Source organism: Pleurodeles waltl, chromosome 1_1 (genome assembly GCF_031143425.1).
Source record: "Pleurodeles waltl isolate 20211129_DDA chromosome 1_1, aPleWal1.hap1.20221129, whole genome shotgun sequence".
NCBI lineage: Eukaryota > Metazoa > Chordata > Amphibia > Caudata > Salamandridae > Pleurodeles > Pleurodeles waltl.
Window position 1 is genome coordinate 354,208,844 of NC_090436.1, and position 14,023 is coordinate 354,222,866.

Sequence of the window (14,023 nt, forward strand, 5' to 3'; positions counted from 1 at the left end):
CCAAGACCTGCTCCTCCCAGTCCTCTGTACCGCGATGTGGTGTCTTGAGACCACAGAACGCACCTTCCCCCGTAGGTTGTTCCACCTCTTCCTGATGTCATCCCTAGTTCTTAGGTGCTGTCCCACTGCGTTGACCCTGTCCACGATACTTCGCCATAGCTCCATCTTCCTAGCTATGGAGGTGTGCTGCACCTGTGATCCAAATAGCTGTGGTTCTACCAGGATGATTTCCTCCACCATGACCCTGAGCTCCTCCTCAGAGAACCTGGGGTGTCTTTGCGGTGCCATGGGGTGGTGTGGGTGATGTGTGAGGTGGTGTGTGTTGTGATGTGTGGGGTGATATTTAGTGGTGTGTTGTGTGAGGTGTGTGGATGTTATGTGGGTGATGGTGTTGAGTGCCTGTGGATGCTCGTTTGTAGATGGTGGTGTCTCTCTCTGGCCTTCTGTCGCAATTGTTGTCATAGGGGTTTGTGGGTAATGTGGGTTTGTGTTTTATATTGTATTGGGTATGTGGGAGTGGTGTGTGTATGTGTATCAGGTGTGTGTATTTCGAATTGTCCAATGTGGATGTATTTTGTAAATGTGTGTGTCTTTTGAGCGCGGCGGTGTGTACCGCCAATTGAATACCACGGTTGAAAGACCGCCGCGTGGATTCGTGGGTCGTGATAGTGTGGGCGTACTCCTGTTGGTGTGACGGTGGAGGATTTCTTATCGCCAGTTTATCACTGACTTTTGGTGTGGCGGACTTGTGTGGGTGTCTAGATTTTGGCGGATTCCGGCCTTTGGGTCATAATAACCGTGGCGGAATTCCGCGGCCGCGGCGGTGTGTTGGCGGTCTTCTGCACGGCGGTAAGAAGCTTTTACCGCCAATGTTGTAATGACCACCTAAATGATAATGTAATTCTGAATCCTGAAATATCAAGCATGCAGTGGGAGATGAGTTCACCTAAATCTCACAGTCTAGGACAGGCACAGGAGGCTAGTATCATACACTGGATCTGGTACATGCAAGACAGGGCTAGAGTCACTGCAGCCCTACATGAACAGGTGTCACAAGCCCCTTTTCAGGATGAGGAGAGGGTGCAGGGAGTACCACAGGTAAAAGAGTCACCAATGAAATTGAGTGCACCATTTGAATTTGTGTCCCCTGAGGATAAAAAGCATGTTTGTTTGACTATTGATTCAGATTTGTACAATGTGTGTCAGACTTTAAAGCAAGAGTTGCTTGAGATGTGTCATTTTTACACTGATTCTTGGTTCACTGCCAATGGTTTAGCCGTTTGATTTTCCACATGGCTTGTACATAACTGGTTCAATTCCCTTGCAGATGTTAAAGAGCAAAATTCAGAGAGAGAACTGTCCACCCAGAATTCTGACTTAGTGGGGATGGCTAAATGGGCGTACCAGAAATGTGGACATCTGGGAGAAAAATCCACTTACAGGTGGGCAGAGATTAGAGAGATGCACATTCCCCTAGATTTGATTAAAACTGTGATTTTGCAATGTCCTATTTGTCAGCACGCACAACAGCAATCTGTCCCACGAACAGTCAAAGAACAGTTGGAAAGAGGAGAGTTACTGGGACAGATGTGGCAAATTGATCAGGTTTTAGGGGGAGTGATTGCTGCAGATTAACAAGGAGAAATCAAAATTATGCTGATAACTAGTAAATAATCTGATTTATTCATACAGATTGGAGACAGAATTGCACAACTTGTCAAAAGTGCAGTGAATGGAGGTTTGGCAAAGAAGGAGTCTGCCCCAGCCCTTCTGACAGTGCAAGGAAAGGGAAGCTGTGGTGCAGCAGATAAAAAACCTCAGTGCTAAGGTTCGGGTTGAAGCCCAAATGACCCTCCAGAACCTGCAGAAATCATAACAAAGGACCCCAAGATTATAAAACAAGGAAAGGAAGAGGAAGGGCACATTTCAGATGACAAATGTTATTTGCAAGAAAAGTCATACTTTTTTCTTTTGCAGATCCTACCACGACTCGCCACTGACCATGAGTGTGCTGTGTGGTCTCCCTTCGGGTGTGTGCGTGTAGGGTCGGGGTAGGGACCGAACCCCCAACCTGAACCTGATTGATTAAAGTACAAACCCCATGGATCCATTTTGCGCAACTGGCGCCTTCAGTTCAAGTTCAACTTGTTTGATTACATTCTTCCACTTCCAGTCTTTTCATTGTAGATGTATCTGATGTGAAAGGATATGAGATCAATATGTTAATCCACTTCCATTGCTTTACAGTGATTGCTTTTATCATTCAAATCTGATTTGCTTATAATGTTTTTTGTGTTGATTTTTTTAGTTTTTTGTTTGAAATAAGAGGTATGTAAACAAAAATTCATTGGTCATAGGGTGGAGTGTGATGCTATTAATTGTGTTTGACCAATGACTTTGTGTTTCACCACTGCGCATATTAGTTGCTCAATGTTCATCAGTAGCACATTACATGTTGTGTTCAGCTTAGCTGCCTATTGGCTTTAACGTGCCTATTTACCAACTGATGCCCCTGCAGTGTTCTCTCTGTGTTGAAGCAGGTGATAAGTGGGGCCTTGGACTTTGGCCTGTGGCCATGTGGCCCATGCAAATTGAGGACTGGGCTGTGTCCCTTTTTCTGTAAATTTTTATATATCTGTTACATTGCCTAACTTATTATTTTACCTGTGTTGATCGTATTACAAACCCTTTGGCGAAATCGTTTTGTCCTTGCATTTTTGCAGCCGATTAGGGGGGTAATATGTTTTCTTGGGCAGCTGGGTGTGTATTTGGGGTGTGTGTAATGGGTGTGTTTGTTGTGTGTGTGTGTCACTGTCATTTTCCTCACCCCCTCTCTTGTGTGCTAGGCAGCTGTACTCACCGTAGTCGTCTTCGCCGGTGTTGGTGTTCGTGGTAGAGCAGAACGTAGAGAATAATCGGAAAAACATGCAGTTCTGGTTCCATGGCAGTAGGGTTCTGCCCTGTGTCTCCAGTGGTGAGTCCTTTCACTTCTGTGCAGTGTTTTCTCCAGGCTTTTGATGTAGTTGGTACTGCCCCGGAAAAGATGACAGTTTGCAGGGTCATAATATGGTGGGTGGAACATTGACTTCCGCCTGGCTGTAGGCGGCTACCGCCGTGGTAGCTGTTGTTTCCTCCCTGGCGGTCGTTGTGGTACCTTGGCTGTCTTAGGAGATCTTTCCGCCATGGGCATAATTTGGCAGTAATTACGGCCAGCCTGTTGGTGGTATTATCGCCACTTTATCACCGACCGCCAGGGTCGTAATGAGGGCCACTGTCTTCTGGTTTTAAAGTGGATGCAAATCAGACTTGACCCTTTTACAATAGGAGTAATCTAGCCCGAATTGCCAGGCTATTACTGAATCAGAATACAAGCAACACAGGAATGGTGTCACATGATTATATGAGCATGTTTTTGAAGTGTCTCCCTGGTTTTAGCTCTGTGTGGTGTATTCCTCTGGGACGAGTTGGGGAAGAGTCATTGTCACACACAGCGAAACTGGTCACAGGCAGGCACTAGTAAAACTTAGAACAGAGGCTATAGCAGAAAAGAGGCCAACCATTCATTCAATGGGTTTGTGCAGGAGCTTGTCATGAGGTAGAAAAGAAGACAAGAAGACAGTACGGAAGTTGATGTCTGAGGCGATAAGGCAGCAGAAAAGAAGAAAAGCAAAAGGGTTAAATGAAATAGAGGTGAACAGAATGAGGTTGGGAGAAGGAGGACAGCTATGGAGGCAAGATGTTAAAAAGGGAAAGAATGGAGAGGTGAGACTGAGATATGAAGAAGAGAGGATAAAGAAAGAGGAGAGATAGGGTAAGAAAATGAACATGGAGGTAGGAAAGACAGATTGGAAAGAAGGATTGCACAGTAGAGGAAAGCAGAAAATATAAGAATGTGGATTGAAAGTAAGAAAAGGTACTGGACAGGAAAGAAGAAAAGTAGGAAGGACAGAAATAATAGAAAGATAGAGAGGAAAGATTATTTGAGAGTATGAGGGAAAGGGAAGATTTGAGTGCGTATAGAGAGGATGAGCTATGAAAGTGAAATCAAAAAAGGAAGAAGTGAATAAGCAAGAAAGGGAGAGGAAAAGTAAGGGGAGTGAAAGAAAAAAAGGAGAGGAAAAGGGGAAGGAAAGGATTATAAAAATACACAAGTGTAAAGGTATACTTAGGGGTGACAAACAAGGATGTCAGAGCCAAGGAGAGGAAAGAGATGAGAGAGAAGTGTAGTCAAGATATAGAGTTGATAGAGTAAGGGTGGAATGAGAGAGAACAGGGAGATTAGAGAGACTGTGGGAGGGAGATGACAAGGACAAAACGAGGGAAAAGTCGAGCAGAGAGAAAATAGAGAATGAAATGTGGGAGTGTAAAGATTAGGAAGGAGAGGAAAAAAATGAAAAGGAGGAAGGTGATAAGGACAAGCTAGGAGACCGAGTGGAAGTGGATAGGGAGAAGAAAAGGTGTGAGGAGGAGATAAGAGTGGCCTAGAGATACCATATATAGAGGAATATTTAGGTTGAATTATTAGGGCACAAGTGGCACTGGTGCCAAGGGTGCAAAAAGCCCTCTGCACCCCAATAATGGGTGTGTTTTAATACCAACCCAGAGATGGAGGGGAGTTCATTGTATCTGGTTTGTATTGTGGCCCATTACAGCATTGCTATGCTACTGGTTTTGGTAGCTTGCATACCGTACCTGCTTGCATATGAAGTTGTTGCTTAGCTTTAGAGCACACAGCCTTAGCTGCAGTGCACAAAGCCCCATTATTGCCGCACATAGAGGATGCAAATTAGAGGGAACATTGAATGGTAGATATTCATCTCTAGGTGTCAAAAGGTAACTGATTCCCAGTTCAATCGAGGGTCTAAATGTATATAAAGGGGAAAACACCACCATATACTAAAGAAACACTTCTTACATTCAACAGTCTTTATCATGGTCTTACATTTTGTTTGTGTAATTTACATCGCAAATCTTTTGAGGATTCTGCATGTACTTTGGTACTTAGGGACGGGCCAGTCACTGATTTGGCCTTGACTCAAGTTCAGAACTATTTAAAGACATGGACAGAGTGGGTATTTGCCGAGCACAACCTTCCAAAGGGTCTGGCCCCTGCTCACCCTTCACAAGCACGACAAGCAGACCATTGCACCAGAAGAGTTTGCCTTGCTGCTTGTTCACCCACTTGACAGTGCCTCACGGCAGACCCATCTTGTCTGATTTTAGAAATTGTCCCCTCTTGCTCTTCTCTTCCTTATTTATCCAGTTCTTACCAACAACCATTTGATTTAGTTGTTGTGGATCTCCCATCTGATCTTGATTTCATGCTCCTCTTTAATTCTTTTTGAATGCTATTTTGAGTTCCCAATTCTGATATAAATGTAGGAATAAATTTAGAGTGTAGGATGCACACTCTAGTGAGGACACGTTGTAGGTACCTAACCTCATGACATTAGGTGCGCGACTGTCACCCACACCAGTGGCTCAACCTCATTATTTGTTTTAGGTTTAAAGTCCATTGAAGGTTGAGGTGAGCCAGATGTCTTTGTTCAACTTGTTTGAACTAGCAGAATGTCACTTACCTTTGTTTCCCAGCTGTTTGCCATGGGTTTTAAAATGTTTACAAACATATTGAAAATGTTGCTATTGCTTTCTCTACAAGAAAGATTAGATCAATTTGGGTAGGGGTGATGGCCTTGACACCTTGCTCATGGGCAATAATTTATTATTGAACAAGGATACAATGTGGCACCTGAATGTAGCATACCTAAAGGCAATCACAAAAAGACCATAGTGAATAAATACTAGTAAATGAATGCGCTGGATGTGTCCATAAAATTGACCTTTTGTCCTGGCTTTTTGTCCTGAATTTTGACCCTGTGTCCTGAATTTTGGCCCTCTGTCCTAATTTTTTTAAGTCCTGTCCATAATTTGCCTCCATGCCAGATGGTTACTCTAAATCCTACTAGGATTTTGCTGCACCCGTATGAAATAGCCTGGCGCCACACCTCCTGTTTGTTAGCCAGCAATGTGCAGCCACAGGAAATCTAAATTACTGTACCGTAGTGGATGACTGGGACCTCTTTGCATGCTTTCCGTTCAGTTCTGCGCACCCACTGGTGTACCTAGTACCCACGAACCGGCTATCAGCACAAATGCAAAGTGCCTCATTAGGCGAACTATCTGGTTAGCTTATCCAACGCCTGCATCTTGCAAGGCCTATAGCGATCGGGATCTGTGTGATTCAAATATGAGCCCTTTTTAGCAGGCCTGCTGTCCTGTAGACAGAGTAGCACAGGCAGGTAAGAAAATCCTGTAAATCCTAGTTTGAGAATCTGCTAAATACAAATAAATAATTTAAATCCATCAATATCGCTGAGGTATACCAGGCCCATTGCTAGTATTGGCTTTCCAATTGAAGAGATAAATAGTGTCGCTTTTTCTGACAAACAATGCATTTAATTTTAATGCTTAAATAACCTAATAACACTTTGATTATTTTGATGTCACTCACCTGTGGGATATAATTGATGGAAAAGAGCAATGAGACAACAAGACCAGTACCAGGCACCCCTGTTGATTCAGAACCTTCCTCTACAAATCTGACCACATACATTTTTTCAGAAGTGCCTTTTTTAATGTATATGTATGCATTTCTAAATATATTATCTTTGAACCAAGTGTCGTCCAAACACAAAACTATTCACAATTATAATAACCAAGTGAGACCAAAACAAATGTAAATCATCCAATGTGCATTTAAATATCATTAATACTTTCAACTAACTCTGTGAAATAAAGCGTTTGCTAGGTCTACTGTACTTGAAACCGGGTATATCTGTTATGGAGTGGAGAGTGAGCACAGGGTATGGCGCAGACAGAGCAACTTTGTGATTGAACTCCCCCCCCCCACTCCCAAGCTTGCCCACCCCCTTCTGATCAAGGTCGTGTGCCCACATATTTTACTTGTTCATAGCTTCCGATTCTTGGACCCCAATATGGCCTTTCAAAACTAAGAATGTAAAGAGCAGTTGGGACCAAGCTGTGCCAACTACATAGACTTGCAAATTATGGCCCTCATTACAACCCTGGTGGTCGGTGTTAAAGCGGCGGTAATACCGCCACCAGGCCGGCGAAAAAAAAAATGGAATCATGACCATGGCGGAAACCGCCAACATAGACAGCCACTTTAACACTCAGACCGCCACTGCAGTAGAAACAAACACCGCCACGGCCTATCACAACAGGCCTATCCGCCACCTTTTCCGGGGCGGAACCAACGCTATCAAAAGCATGGCAGAAACAGTACACAGAAGGGAAACCACTCACCTCTCGACACCCGACAAGGAACCAGGACGCTATGGAGCCCGAACTACACGTCCTGCCTATGCTGCTCTTCCTCCTGCTCTATCAGGAGCAGGACAGACGCCGTCGACCACGGTGAGTACTGCACCTACAACACAGGGGAGGGGGGAGGGAAAAGATAGTGACACACACGCAATACCCCCACCCTCACCCACAACAACATACACACAAATACATGCAGCAACATTATATATACACCGCCCCACCCCCCGGAAGAACGCAAGGACAAAATGAAATGATTGTAACGATTGAAATCTTGAAAAATCTGATAGTCAAAATTCAGTATATACAAATATGTACACCAACTACACGAGTCCGGATAGTGTACCAATCATTGTCCGTGGACCACTGGACCCAAAATGCATGGGCGAAGCCCACACAAGATACCTGACTGGAAACGGAGAGAACACTGCTGGGGCATCAGATCAAAAATAAACAGGGACCTCAGGCGGAGGGAGGGCACCTCAGCCAGATGAAAGCACGACGCCACTGCTGCACGAGGGCTGGGGAGTACAAGGCCACAGTATCTCTAGTGGGTGGTTTGCCCACTGCTTTATCCTGGGGAGTGCAAAGCCACAGTCTCTCTAGTCTCTCCAGTGGGTGGTTTGCCCACTGCTTTATCCTGGGGAGTGCAAAGCCACAGTCTCTCAAGTCTCTCCAGTGGGTGGTTTGCCCTTTGCTTTATCCTGGGGAGTGCAAAGCCACAGTCTCTCTAGTCTCTCCAGTGGGTGGTTTGCCCACTGCTTTATCCTGGGGAGTGCAAAGCCCCAGTCTCTCAAGTCTCTCCAGTGGGTGGTTTGCTCACTGCTTTATCCTGGGGAGTGCAAAGCCACAGTCTCTCAAGTGGATGTCATTTTCCACTGGTTCTGGAGGGGGCCTGGTGCCCAGAGTGCTTCATCCTGCCAAGGACTGAGGTAGTGGATGTCTTTCTCCACTGATTCTGGAGGGGGCCTGTAAACTTAGCACTTGTATAGCACACTACTCATCCGCTAGGGTCTCAAGGCGCTGTACACATACCGCTGTGGAACCCCTCCTGACTTTTCCCTGTGAAGCGGCCACTCCTGGGCAACCCCCAGGGTGAAGCCAGCCATCCAAGCGCTGTCAGGGCCATTGTGGAGATTAAGCAAGCTATTGCCCAGAGTTACAGAGTGGGACCCATTAATTAGATTAGGCACCGAGGCGAGAATTATCTGGTCCAAGAGAATTGAGCCCAAGACCCGCTGAGGTGGGAACTGAACCCTGGTCCCGGGAAAGATCTCTGCATCAGGGTCTGCCGCTCTAACCATTGTGCCACACTTCTCCACTGGGCCTGGTGCCCAGAGTGCTTCATCCTGCCAAGGACTGAGGTAGTGGATGTATGTCTCCACTGGTTCTGGAGGGGGCATGGTGCCCAGAGTGCTCCACGTGCAGTGTGGCCGCTACCATTCCCTCACATAGGTGTGTGTGCCATGAGATTGCAGAGGAACAGGTAGCATGATACGCCATGGAGGCAGCGACATACCCCACACTGCTGCAGCTTCGCCTTCCACCTGCAGGTGCAAACAGTGATGGAAGTCATGCCTCATTGAAGCTGGCCAGGGTCCAGGAAGTCTCCTCCAGCCTCGGACGACTGGCCACTGGGGATGGTAGCCATGTCAGCGGTGATGCCACTGTCCGAGCAAGTCGCGGGCCTGGTGGCAGTGCTTGCGGCGGTGTCTGTGGCGGCGGTGCTGGCAGTGGTGCATGGGTCAGCATGCTGAGGGACTCAGCAGGACGTCTCCTGCAGCCTCGGACGGCTGCCCACTGGGGAAGATGCTGGGGACTGTCACTGAGGCTGCAGACGTTCCAGTGGCTGTGCAGGTGGCTGTGCAGGTGGCGGAGCAGGTGGCGGTGCAGGTGGCGGTGCTGGTGGCGGGCAGCTTGCGGTGTTTTCGCCGCCATACAGGTTGGTGTTGTCGTGGACAGAAGGGGTGACACTGGTCCCAAAGTCGGTGCCACCGTGCCCTGTCCTGACCTGCTCTTCTGATTTTGTCCCTTCCCCACCTTTGATGGTGCCACAGGTGTCTTGCCACTATCCCCTTTTGTTTTTGCAGAGCCTTTGGTGGCTGGTAGGTGCGGCTTCTCCCTCTGGGATGTGGGCACCTTCTTCACCTTGGCAGGTGGCGGAATGTCCTTCCACCTGCAGGTGCAAACAGTGATGAAAGTCATGCCTCATGGAAGCTGGCCAGGGTCCAGGAAGTCTCCTCCAGCCTCGGACGACTGACCACTGGGGATGGTAGTCATGTCAGCGGTGATGCCACTGTCCGAGCATGTCGCGGGGCTGGTGGCAGTGCTTGCGGCGGTGTCTGTGGGGGCGGTTCTGGCGGTGGTGCATGGGTCAGCATGCTGAGGGACACAGCAGGACGTCTCCTGCAACCTCGGACGGCTGCCCACTGGGGAAGATGCTGGGGACTGTCGCTGAGGCTGCAGATGGTCCAGTGGCTGTGCAGGTGGCGGAGCAGGTGGCGGTGCAGGTGGCGGTGCCGGTGGCGGTGGTGGGCAGCTTGCGGTGTTCGCCGCCATACAGGTTGGTGTTGTCGTGGACAGAAGGGGTGACACTGGTCCCTCAGTCGGTGCCACCGTGCCCTGTCCTGACCTGCTCTTCTGCTTTTGTCCCTTCCCCACCTTTGATGGTGCCACAGGTGTCTTGCCACTATCCCCTTTTGTTTTTGCGGAGCCTTTGGTGGCTGTTAGGTGTGGCTTCTCCCTCCGGGATGTGGGCACCTTCTTCACCTTGGCAGGTGGCGGAATGTCCTTGCCCACGCTACGTGGCACACTCGCAGCCCTAATGGTTGGTGCACTTGATGACCCCGCAGTTGCTGGCACCACTGTGCCTGGGGATTTGGTGGCTGAGGTGCTGGGCTGGGACCTGGAAAGCCTGGCCCTAGGGGAAGGTCTGGGGGGAGAGGTGAAGGGAAGAGGTCAAGGTTTGCCAGGAAAAGTTTTTTTGACACACTGGGGCGGGAAGATGGAGTGGGTTTAGGAGTGGAGGAAGAGGTAGTGGTTGTAGGAGGTGTTTGTTTGCTGAATTTGGGTGAAGGTGCATGTACTGGAGGCTGTTGTGAGGTGGATGGCTGTTGGGTGGGTGTGTGCCTGCATTTTTGTGTACTTTGGGAGGAGGGCTCACAGACACACTGAGAGAGGGCACATGGGATGTGTGCATGGTAGTGGGGGTGGTGATTGCACGTGAGCGGTGTGTGGTGATGGGTGTGCTGGTGATGGAGGCAGTGGGTGAAGATGTAGTGCATGCAGGTGTGAGTGGAGAAGAGACAGGGAGGGAGGAGGAGGACGTGGAGGAGGGGGACACAGTGGAGGCAGCGGATGTTGCTGTGTCTGCATGGGTATGGTGCTTGTGTGAGTGCTTGTGGGATGTGTGTTGCTTATGTTTGCCATGTCCACTCTTGTGTTGATGAGTGTGCATGCTGGTCTGATGGTGTGCTTGGGATAGGCTGAGGTACAGGGGATTGGGTCTGGGTAATGGAAGTTAGAAGGGGTAGGCTGGGCACAGGGACAATTGCTGCCATCAGTGCTGAGGCCAGAGCCTGAAACGCTCTCTGTTGGGCCGTCTGCCCAGAATGAATGCCCTCCAGGTATGCATTTGTTTGTTGCAAATGCCTCTCAACACCCTGGATGGCATTCAAAATGGTAGATTGCCCAACAGTGAGGGATCTCAGGAGGTCAATAGCCTCCTCACTGAGGGCAGCAGGGCTGACTGCAGCAGGGCCTGAGTTGCCTGGGGAGAAGGAGATGCCCACCCTCCTGGGTGAGCGGGCACGGGATGGCACAGAGCCTGCCTCACAAGGGACCTTGCCTACCAAGTTCGCCCTGGCCTAGGGGAACCCACTGCCCACCTCCCCCACCCAGACACCTCGTAATGCGCACAGAGTCAGTGTGATGCCCTGAAGCACCCATCCAACTCCGGATAGGCCACCGCCAGGATCCGGTACATCGGGGGGTCATGGTGAGACGGGCACTTCTTCTACGTTGGGCGGCCATCCCCAGCTGGGCCTCTGCCGTCTTCTTGCTCCAGCGGCGCAGATCCTCCCATATTTTACGGCAGTGGGTGCTCCGTCTGTGGTAGACCCCCAGGGTCTGGACGTCCTTGGCGATGGCACGCCAAATACCCTTTTTCTGGTGGGCGCTGACCTAGAGGATTGGTATAGAGGGAAAGGAAATTACTCACCCGTCTGGACTGTCATACTCATTGCCCACCAGTTCCCACCCATGCCCTGACACACATGCACTCACCATCCACACATGCAGGCCTCAGCCCCCCCCATGTATCTTACATCCACACCAGTCAAAACAGGCATTGCCCATGCAGCATGCTCACAGTGTACTCAACTGTTTGTCTGGAGGACCGTACAGTTGCGTGTACTGGGGGAGGACCCCATCCACTAGTTTCTCCAACTCCTCCGAAGTGAAGGCAGGGGCCCTTTCCCCAGACACTGTAGCCATCGTCGCTAACAGACAACGGTCACAGCAGCACTTGCAGTGTAGGTCCTCTCCTGTTTAAGGTCAGGTATCAGGTATCAAGTGAGTGAACAGACAGAAAATGGCGGTCACATCCGCGGCGGTGCGTACCGCCACTGCCTGCGTACATCGTCATTGGCTCCTGGGACCCATAGGGCCCAATGTTAACCAATGCAGAATTGCGCCATGTTCTTCGACCGCCCACCGCGACGGTGTACAACGCCAGCGCAGTTACCTAATTTCCCCTTGTCCCACCTTACAGGTCAGGCAGCCGCCATTTCAGGGGGCCACGTGGGATGGATAAAAACTGCGTCACACCTATCTAGGCCGGGAATACAGACAGATACCGGCACATTGCAAAAGTTTCTGCAAATAACACATTGTGATACCTCAGTGTTGGATGACTCTCTGCTCGCTGTTCTCCTCCATAGGGCACGTCTGCTGGGTAAGGTGATGAGATGGCGGCATCCTCCGGTGTACAGACCCCTGGTGGACCTGTCGACAATGGAAGAGAGACACATCATAATCACATACAGACTTGATCGTGCAACAATCCTGGAACTGTGTGCATAGTTGGAGCCAGACCTGATTTCAGCTATCCGCCATCCCACAGGAATCCCCCCTCTAGTGCAGGTCCTGTCTGTACTCCATTTCCTGGCCAGTGGGTCTTTTCAAACAACAGTGGCCATGGCATCAGGGATGTCCCAGCCAATGTTCTCTAACGTGTTGTCCAGAATGTTATCTGCCCTGCTGAAACACATGCGCAGCTACATTGTTTTCCCTCAGGTGGAGGATTTGCCCACAGTGAAAGGTGACTTCTATGCCCCGGGACATATCCCCAACATCATTGGTGCCATTGATGGTACACATGTGGCATTTGTCCCCCCCGCAGGAATGAATAGGTGTACCAAAACCGGAAAAGCTACCATTCGATGAATGTGCAGATGGTGTGTTTGGCAGAACAGTACATCTCCCATGTCAATGCCAAGTATCCTGGCTCTGTGCATGACGCTTACATTTTGAGGAATAGGAGCATCCCTTATGTGATGGGGCAACTCCAGAGGCACCGGGTGTGGCTAATAGGTGAGACCAAGGTCCCAATACAGTTGACATAGGTGTCTGGGTATGGGGTTGTCCCTAAGGGTTAATGTGTGTCTAACAGTTGTCCCTCGACATTTGCAGGTGACTCTGGTTACCCCAACCTGTCATGGTTACTGACCCCAGTGAGGAATCCCAGGACAAGGGCAGAGGAACGCTACAATGAGGCACATGGGCGAACTAGGAGGATTATAGAACGCACCTTCGGTCTCCTGAAGGCCAGATTCCGGTGCCTCCATCTGACAGGTGGATGCCTATACTACTCACCAAAGAAGGTGTGCCAGATAATCGTGGCCTGCTGTATGCTTCACAACCTGGCTTTGCGACGGCAGGTGCCTTTTCTGCAGGAGAATGGGCCAGATGGTGATCTTGTGGCAGCTGTGGCGCCTGTGGACAGCGAAGAAGAGGAGGCAGAGGAAGAGGATGTCGACAACCGAACCAACATCATCATGCAATACTTCCAGTGAGACACAGGTGAGAAGATGTAACTGCTTCCCACATCTCATACTATTGTTGGAGCTAGCATAAGTCTGTTATTTTCACTCAGTGTATGGACTTTTTGACTTTCCATTTCACAGATATGGGTCCCACTTTGTGCCCTCTGCTATGCTTACTGCTGGTCTACACCTGTGTTACATTGGTATGTGAACAAGTACATTGATATTGATATATTCCATAGATATTGCAATTACATATTTGTGAAAGCACAGACTGACTCCAGATTGTTTTGTGATTGAAGTGTGTTTATTTCTGTGAAAATAAGTGGAGGGGGTTGTAAAATGGGCTGGGGTGATGGTGAAGGAATGCCCATGGCAGAGTCCAGTCTATTTGTTTCACAGGTGCATTGTCCAAAGGGGCATAGGAAGTGGAGCAATGGCAGTTTAAAGTGGACAGGGTGACAAAGTGGAACAGAAGGGTGACATTCACAGGGGTCTCATTTCCTGGCGGAGGTCTTGGCAATGCTCTTTGTCTTGTTCCTGGATCTCAGGGACTGTTTGTGCAGTGGTTCTCCATCTGCAGGATGTGGGGTGCTGGTGGCATGTTGTTCCTGAGGCGGTGCCTCCTGTCCACT